Source organism: Rhincodon typus, chromosome 22, assembly GCF_021869965.1.
Source record: "Rhincodon typus isolate 14 chromosome 22, sRhiTyp1.1, whole genome shotgun sequence".
NCBI lineage: Eukaryota > Metazoa > Chordata > Chondrichthyes > Orectolobiformes > Rhincodontidae > Rhincodon > Rhincodon typus.
In genome coordinates this window covers 34,299,511-34,309,210 of record NC_063353.1, presented here as the reverse complement: position 1 = coordinate 34,309,210, position 9,700 = coordinate 34,299,511, and the positions used below count along the sequence as shown (strand labels likewise).

General features: G+C 39.4%; 1 long non-coding RNA gene across 1 annotated transcript in view; it reads right to left on the bottom strand.

The window, feature by feature from the left end:
- LOC125485789 overlaps positions 1-5,583 on the bottom strand; it is a 54,955-nt gene extending 49,372 nt beyond the window's left edge. The window contains exon 1 of the long non-coding RNA XR_007264496.1: positions 5,481-5,583. This is a non-coding gene — a long non-coding RNA (uncharacterized LOC125485789). The remainder of the gene's footprint in view (positions 1-5,480) is intronic.
- Positions 5,584-9,700: the final 4,117 nt, after the last annotated feature.

Sequence of the window (9,700 nt, the reverse complement as noted above, 5' to 3'; positions counted from 1 at the left end):
CCTTCAACTACAATTTGTTTTGGCAGAGGCAGGGACACTTTCATTGAGGGAAAAAATTAAAGCATTATTCTGGAACACAATGGACCAAGCAGATGCAACTGAGACAGAGAAATCAGGACAACAATATTATCAGAAACAAAAAGAGAAGTTGCTGGAAAAGCTCAGCAGGTCGAGCAGCATCTGAGAAGAAAAATCAGAGTTAGCATTTCGGGTCTGGTGACCCTTCCTCTGACCCCTCTGAGGAAAGGTCACCGGACCTGAAACATTAACTCGGATTTTTCTTCACAGATGCTGCCAGACCTGCTGAGCTTTTCCAGCAACTTCTCTTTTTGTACCTGATTTATAGCACCTGCAGTTCTTTTGGTTTTTATTTATTATCAGAAATTGGATTTGAGGAATTTTAGTTAAAGCAACAGCAGAAGTCTGTGGGTTTACTGCGAATATTTGTTGATTGACTACTCTGTTGCTGTGGATAGGCTAAGGGATGGGAAGCATCAGAGGCCACATGAAGGTAAAAGAGGGGTGGAAATTTGGACCTAATTCAATGAAATTTTCAAGCCTCGGAGCAAAAGCAGAAAGTGGCAGTGGTTAAATTTTCAACATGACAGAGAGATGAGAGAAGAGAGGCCTAAGTAGAGCTGGAGTAAGGAAAATTGTTGATATCCAACAAAAGGGAGGGGCAAGAGACAGTACTCCTCGTAACCCTTTTTATTTGGAGGAATTGGGTAGAATTTAAGGAGAACTTGTTCAATTTGAGAACAAGCTCACAAAGTGAAGGAGCAATGGATGGAGATTGGTTCTGCCTCTGTTCAAGGCAGAAGCAGAGACATCTCAGAAAACCTTGCACATAACACTCACTTTGTGGAAAAAATACATTATAACCTCTTCCCCAATTTTCTTTGTCATTTCCAGATTTATTCTCATTTCACACTTTGTCAATCTAATGAAATTATCACACTGTTTCACCACTGAGTATTTCCACCATTTTCTGTGTTTACATCACATACAATACACAAGTAACTTTGTACGGTTGCTTTACAAATAGAAAATATTTGCTCAGTGATTAAGGTTCCACAACCCTCTGGGGTAGAGAATCCCAAAGATTGGTTTCCCGCCGAGTGAAGAATTTCTGCCTGATCACAGTCTTAAATGGCCTGCCCCTTACTGTGAGATTACATTCTCTGGTTCTGGTATATACCACCTACACACAGGGTCAATACAGCATGGATGCAGACCCTTCAGTCCAACTACCCCACGCCAACCATATTCCCAAATCAAACTAGTCCCATTTGCCTATGTTTGATCCATATCCCTCTATATATTTCCTATTCATGTACTTATCCAAATGTCTTTTAAATCTTGTAACTATACCTGCAATCACCACTTCCTCTGGCAGTTCATTCCACACACAAACCACTGTGAAAAAAGATGCCCCTCCTTTTTAAAACTTTCTCCTCTGACCTTAGAAAGAAAAGCCCCCGAGTTTTGAACTCCCCCACCCAAGGGGGAAGATTCTTGCTATTCACCTTATCTGTGCCCCTCGTGATTTTATAAACCTCTATAACGTCACCCCTCAATCTCCTCTTTCCAGTGAGCCAAATCCCAGCCCCTCCTTATAACAAACCCTCCATTCCCAGCAACATTTTGGTAAATATTTTCTGAACTCGCTCCAATTTAATTATATCCTTCCGAGAGCTGTATTATTCCAATTATGCAAGTCATATTCATAATTCTGATATCACAAATATGGTATTGTGCAAGTCAAATAAATATTTGCAACCTAAAGTAGATAGATCTCATATCATAACTCATTGGGAACAGTACACAGTGGAACAAAATGACTTAATGGTCGCCTGTCACTTTTAAATAGTTTGGGACAAGAGGAGCAATGAAAATCAATACATTTTATAAATCTTCTGAATATAAGGGAACGGTTTTCAACAGGCCGGATAAATAATCTTGGATTGAGCAATGGTTCCTATTTGCAACTTATGGCATGTGGAATTTTCACCAAGGAAATATTATTCTAAGGTTTTGGAGTAGATCTGTAGCTCGAGTTGTGGGTGTTGAGGTTGGTTGGCTCGCCGAGCTGGTTTGTTGTTTCGCAGACGTTTCGTTACCATGCTTGGTAACATCCTCAGTGCAGCCTCCGATGAAGCGTCGGTGTGTTTTCTCGCCTGGTTTTTAAACTCTGGGGTCGGTTCAGATGGATTGCCTCACTTCCTGTTTTCCTTCGTAGTGGAATGTATATGGGGTTGAGTTCAATGTGTTTATTAAAAGCATGCTTCGTGGTGTGCCATGCTTCCAGGAATTCTCGTGCTTGTCTCTGCCTAGTCTGTCCCAGGATCTTGGTGTTGCCCCAGTCGAAGTCATGGTTCTCCTTGTCCATGTGGATTGAGATGAGTGAGTACTCACACACTCATCACACTACCCTACATCAGGAACACGTCGGAACTCACCACAAGACTCCTACGACCGCTGGGCATCAGAGTGGCACACAAGTCCACGTCAACCCTACGACAACTGCTCACCTGAACTAAAGACCCACTCCCTGCCATGGACAGGACCAGTGTCATCTACAAAATCCCCTGCAGAGACTGCGAGAAACACTACATCGGACAAACAGGAAGGAAACTAACAACAAGAGTACATGAACACCAACTGGCTACAAAAAGACACGACCAATACTCCCTCATCTCAATCCACATGGACAGGGAGAACCACGACTTCGACTGGGACAACACCAAGATCCTGGGACAGGCTAGGCGGAGACAAGCACGAGAATTCCTGGAAGCATGCTTTTAATAAACACATTGAACTCAACCCCATATACATTCCACTACGAAGGAAAACCGGAAGTGAGGCAATCCATCTGAACGGACCCCAGAGTTTAAAAACCAGGCGGGAAAACAAACCGACGCTTCATCGGAGGCTGTACTGAGGATGTTACCAAGCACAGTAACGAAACATCTGCAAAACAACAAATCAGCTCGGCGAGCCAACCAATCTCAAGTAGTATTATTCTAATATAAAACGTACTCTAGTACAAACTCTAATGCAACAAGGGGTGTTGCTGTGTATATTCGATTGTGAAAGAAAGATTTTGTCAGATGGGGCTTTTCACACCTCAATATAATTTCTCCATAGTGATTCAGCACCTAATCATCAAGTTTAAATGCATTAGTAATGCATCCTGCTTATATTTGCATCTGATTATTGCTAATATGGTGATAAATCTGTTTTCATTATAGATTTAACCCTGAAAGAGATAATGAAACGCGGAACTTCCAGAATTTATGGTAGACTCACTCTACTCTCCTCTTAATAAACAATGATTCTGGGAAAGAAAAGCATAATTTCAAACAGTTATTATCTGAATATATTTATCAGAGTAATTACTTTTGTTCATTTGTGCTTTACAAGACATTAGGCCACTTATGTCAACATGTTCAATCAATTTAATTAATCCATCTCATTTTTAAAATGATATTAACTTTCCGTCAACTACTTTTAATACAATTCTACCCTGACACACTATTATGGTATGGAGACGTTTCTGAATCACCAGACTGTCTTGAAGCTTAGCAATCATAGATCCTTGCCTCAAATTGTGCGGTTAAAGTGAAGTAGAATTAGAATTAGTGTGGAAACAGGCCATTCGGCCCAACAAGTCCACACCACCCCTCTAAAGAGCATCCCACCCAGACCCATTATCCTACCCCTGATTTTCCATGTCTCACCCACCTAACCTAAACACCCCTGGGCACTATGGGCAATTTAGCCTGGCCAATCCACCTAGCCTGCACATCTTTGGACTGTGGGAGGAAACCGGAGCACCCAGAGGAAACCCACGCAGACACGGGGAGAATGTGCAAACTCCACACAGACAGTCGCCCAAGGGTGGAATCGAACCCGGGTCCCTGGCGCTGAGGCAGCAGTGCTAACCACTGAGCCACCATGCCGCCCCAAGTACTTCCAATAATGAAATAAAATTTATTAACATTTTCCCCAATTAGCAACATATTTCCTCATTAGAGGAGAAAATCAATAAGACATTTTCCTTTTTACCATTTCAGAAATATAGTTTAAGAAGACATTTTAATAATCCAGACAATAATCCAGAGAAGCTCCATTTATTCGTAGTGTTGTTTCAGGCTTGCTGGTAGAACTATCTGAACCAGAATTAGCTTGTACTAACTGAACATGATGCTGTACCAAGTTAGTAATGAATTTTCTTCACTTGGCTACCTTTAAACTGCCTTCCAAGCATATATTTTTTTAAAAAGTGACACTTGCAGAAAAAGATGGAAACCACTTAGGCAAACATATGTTCAAAGAATCAATGACAATTTCAATCTAAATGCTGAGAGATAAATTTGCAAACATGAGCAAACAATGAGACTTGGATTATGGGCATAGAAAGTGTTCAAACTTGAATTTTAAACAGGTAATGATTACAAGATACACTTCTCCTACAACGTTTCCTTGTACATACGTTAAGCAAACTCCAAGCAGTAAGCAGTATTTGATTCAATGCAGTTGAGCATTAAGCAATAGTTCCCTTCTCCACAAGTCATGAAAACATAAGGAAAGTTAGAAGAAAACCTTGAGCTTATTGGTTTGAATGGCACAAATCTCCCTTGCAAGGCAAAGCAGGTCATTTTAATCTAACTCATTATCTTTGACACAATATGAAATCTCATCTCAAAATGTTTGATGGTGGAACACTGATGCTGATGAAAATGTCCACAGACGCGGAGCAAAACGCACTGGGGTCACACCATGGACAAGGGTACGTGTCATCTATTTAATTGCATTTGCTAACTTTACTTAAAAAACATTATGTCCATGCAGTTTATAATTGGACAGGAATTCTTTGCTGAAGAATTGACAGTTACTAGTGCAACAGCAGAGACATATTTCTTCGCTATCATTTTCAGCTGTCTTTGACTCAGGAACAGAAATGCCAGTCAGAATCCTAAATCGTATAAGGAAGAAATTAAGTACCCATGTTTACAAAATTGTTATGCACAGCTCATTATTGCCCACAGATGCTAACTAACATTACATTTTGAGAAACCAGCGAAATTATTGGAACAAACTTCTGTAACCACAATGGCATTGTAGGAATGAGCGCAATGACATCAGTCCTTGTAGATTTCACACAAACACTAATCTTATGAATAAGGAGCAGTCACGTATATCATGACATTTTCAGGGATTGATATTTTGGAATCTGTACATATTTATGTCCCAAAAGACCCACTTTCGAGATTGTCCAGGCTGCAAGGTGTTTAAACAAATTAAATAAGCAAAAACACTTATTTCACTAGTTATCTGGATGTCACTTACCTGGTAAGTGTGCTAAATTCTAAACAAATACACCTTCCAAATTGAACTCTCCTGTGATCTAATTATCTTTTATAAATAAAAATAATCCACAATTTCAAAGTGATCTACCCCAGTTCTGATCTACTCACATTCCACCAATCGTAACCGTGCAACAGGTCCGTTCAGGGAATGCCGGGGTCACGTTCGTAGATGGGGTAGCTTGTCTGATGTAGTCAACTGTCACATTAACCTAATGAACAAAGAGAAAAAAAACTCCGATCAGCTTGAGGCATGTCAAATTAATCTAACTTCTGTCAAAAGCATAGTAACAAATCTGGCGAACCCTTATGGTCAATAAAGATCAAAAGGATCCACCAAATGCTAGAGATCGAAATGGAAAATATTTGACTTCTACAAATCAGTCAATATATGATCAAGGTGAACTGATATTCAAGTCAGGACACTTCACCCAACCAAATATTTTGAGAACAATTAGCCAATGTAAAACAAGTAAGAAAACTGAAAGATCACAAAGAATATTAATTTGTTAAAGAACACCACCTACTAAAGAATTTGCTATGGTAGTGAAAGAAAACCAATTTTCCCTTTAGGCTATAGCATTAAATTTAGAGTTGGGCCACTCAGGTCAATTGCCTGCTCTTGGCCAAATACTGTCAGGATCCACTTGAAATTTCCATTCAACAGCAAATTCAGTGAACGGTGACTTGTTAAGTATCAATGCCCTGCTGATGCCCTTGGTCTATAGCTAGCATTTAACTGTTTTGTTTTATCGGGCTAAGAATTAAAGTATGATAAGGAAGTAAAATAGGTGTCTCCAAGCTTTAGATAAGATAAACAAGCTCTACAAGACAGTATTTAATTTGTCAAATAGACAAACTGTTCAGAATAGTACCTGCACTATAGATCCAAGGAGAATAATTATGCAGGGTTTGGGTGGAAGGAAGAGATGGTGCAGCATGCTAACATCACTGGACTCGTAATGCAGAGACCCAGACTAACAATATGCAGATATGGTTAGAATTTAAGGGTCTTGTGGTGGAGTGGTAGTGTCCCCACTCATAACCCAAAAGGTTTCAGTGATGTGTCGTAACATATCTGACCAGAGTGATTATAAATGCCTATCATTACACCTTTTATACAATTGCACCTTATAAAAACACAGGTTTTAAGCAAGTGCATTTGCTGAATAATGAGTAAGGTGAAGGAGTATTTTTCTCTCCTTTCTCTTCTCATTTAATTCATTTACCATTCAGTGCTTGGCTCCCATATTGGTGCAGCTGCTGCTGAGTTACTGGCACCTCATTCTACCGGTGATAAATCAACCATACAATTAAAGTATCACATGGCAGTTTAACCAACTTGAACATGCAGCCTGTGGAACGTGGGAAGTTATCGGTTCAACACATGACCCGTACAAACACAGGAAGTGTCACTGCATAAGCTTGAGCTCTGCGGTTCGGAACCAGAGTAGTGGCTGGAGTTACGTTTATACAAACGTCAAGCAGAGATCTACATGGGTAGCATGTTTCCGGAATCGGAAAACTCCACTCCTTATGGGTGTGCAGGCAAATGAAGAATTGACGACTGTCAGGCAGTTGAAGAGAACCAGAAAGGAAGCACAGGATTTCCTGGACAATTTCACCTGAACTTTGATCTTCTTCTTTTGATGCTGATGAGGGTGTTGATTTCTCAGTGGAGTGCAGTCACAGCCAAGTCAGTGGCACCACAAGTAGCTCAACTGCAGAGATGGGGAGGAAGAAGAATGGAAGACCAATACTGATAGGGGATTCTTCAGTTAGGGGAACAGACAGGTGTTTCTGCGGCCATCAACGTAACTGCAGGGTGGCATGCTACCTCCCTGGTAGCAAGGTCAAGGATGTCACAGAATACCTTCACTGCATTCTTCAGAAGAAGGATTAACAGCTAGAGATTGTGGTTGAATGCACTTAGCATTCACAAAAAGGTTGATATGACTGCACGAATTGAGGTAGGTTGATATGATTTAATTGTCATTATAGAGAAATGGCAACAGAGTGATAAAGGGAACTGAATATCAAAGGATATTACACTCCAACGCTCCTGCTCTTCTTTGCACTTATGCCAAGGATAATTTTAAAGCCAAGAGACAGACAAATTATTGTGTTATTATTTTGGCAATATTAACACCAATTTGTTTTAAAAAGTAATAAAACAGACTTAATAAAAGGCAGGGAGAATAAAATGCTTTTTTTTAATAAAAGCAAAAAAAAAAAGGAAGTCCTACTGTGCATGACATATCTACATCCACATAAATATTCTCAACTATAAATCAATGGTGTGTTTGATATGAAAACAGAAGACAACCACTCAACCACGAAGGTACTGTTAGCCTGACTGGCATGCCACATCTGTCATAGAATTAATCAGCAAATATATTCATATCCTTGGTTTCCTTAAAGAAAACACAGCAGCAAGAATCAAATATTTCCTTTTTAGGGGCTGTCGGGGATAGGTGAGCTTCAGACTTACAAACAGAAGTATTACTGCACTGCATACCCACATCAGTGCCAATAAAAATATAAAGCTTGCAACATGCATGAATGACTGATTCCAGTATATTGCAGATCAGAGTTGTGGTTCTCAGCCAAACATTTTAAGAATCCTTGCAGTAAGTGGTGAACTGTGCACTAATTTTCCATTAAACAAATTACTGTTTTAATCTCAAAATACATTTTAGTGAGATAATCCACTTCAAATTAAAACTCCATGTAATGCATTGGAGTTGAACTATTGTTTTAGAACCTATTGTCCACAAAATAAAGAGCTGAGTAAGTGCTTTGAATCATGGACAAGTAAAGCAAACCATCGAGCTTCATGGTCAGCGTTGAGAGACACAAAGGCAACTGCTATAAACTGAACAGAAAAGAAAATCATGAACCAAAATGTGGAAAGCCAAAAGCAGAAACTGTATTTTCAGTAAAATTGAAGGGTTAGGTGAGCAAAAGATGTGCTCTACGTAATAAGAACATAGTTGACAGCCAGTTTCACACCTCGTTTAACCGAAGTGGCCAAGCGAAATGGCACTCATGCCCAGCGAGTTAACAATAAAACTCAAAATAGCCCAGTCCAAAAAAAGGGTAAGCTTTTAAGACCATGTATTAAATACATTTCTAACTATTTATGCTTATTTTAAAAATGCATTTATCACGTTGTAACAAATAATAAACAATGCACAATTGGATTACTGCTCCAACAGTAACTTCACTTCAACATTACACAATGAGATATAGAAGAGACAATCACCACCTAATCACCAAATCACCAGTACAAAGCCAACTTCAACATCAATAGACCAAGAGTTGGAAATTTTAATACTTAGCAAAATGAAACTCCATAACCACACAACATTAAGAATCACGACTTAGTGATTATTCAAGTACTAAAGCAAACTCAATTTAATTCCTCTAAATTGTTGAAAGTGCTCTGTAACCTAACCCCCAAAACTTCAATCAGCCAATTTAAAATTATCAAAAATGATCACTGAATCAAAACTATACAATTTACATGGGACAACATCCTGGAGACATGATATACTAACACAAGTGATAAAACATAGAATTACACATACTATACTTCACCATTGTTACCCTTGTTGTAGCTGATCTAAGGAGGGGAACTAACTACGCAATGAAACAGGGCTAATTAATAATCTGGTCATAAAGGAATCTATAGTAAACAATAAACACAACATAACAGAAATTTACATAAAAATTGGAAGAGACGCAGTCCATTCGGAAAATAGGCTCTCATATCTAAACAAAAGGAAACTTCAAATGCACAAGGGATAATTGGTGATGGTGGACTGAAACATTATGCAAAGGTGTGACAGCCAAGAGTCACTGACTAATTTTTTTTCTCTTTATTTCAGGAATGCAGATGTCACTAGCTGGGCCAACATTTAATGCCCATCTCTAATTTCTGCAGTGGTGGTGCAGGTAAACTCTCCTTAAATCACCATAGTTATTGGGGTGCAGGGTCACCCACATTGCCTTTAGGGAACAGAGCTCCAATATTTGACTGGACAGTTTTGGAGGAACAGCAACGTAATTCAAGGTCAGAATGGTATATGTCAAGCATCTTGAATGTTCTAAATGCTGCATTCATCTAGGCAAGTGGAGTATTCCATCACAGTCCTGAAGCACCATGGCTCTGTAGTGTAGAGTTTATCACATTTGCCTCATATGGAATAGGTCCCTCGGTAGAGGCCAGGTCGTTGCGTATATTTAAGATGGAGTTAGATAAGAAAGTGGGAGAATGGGGTTGAAAAACTTATCAGCCATGATTGAATGGCAGAGCAGACTCGATGGGT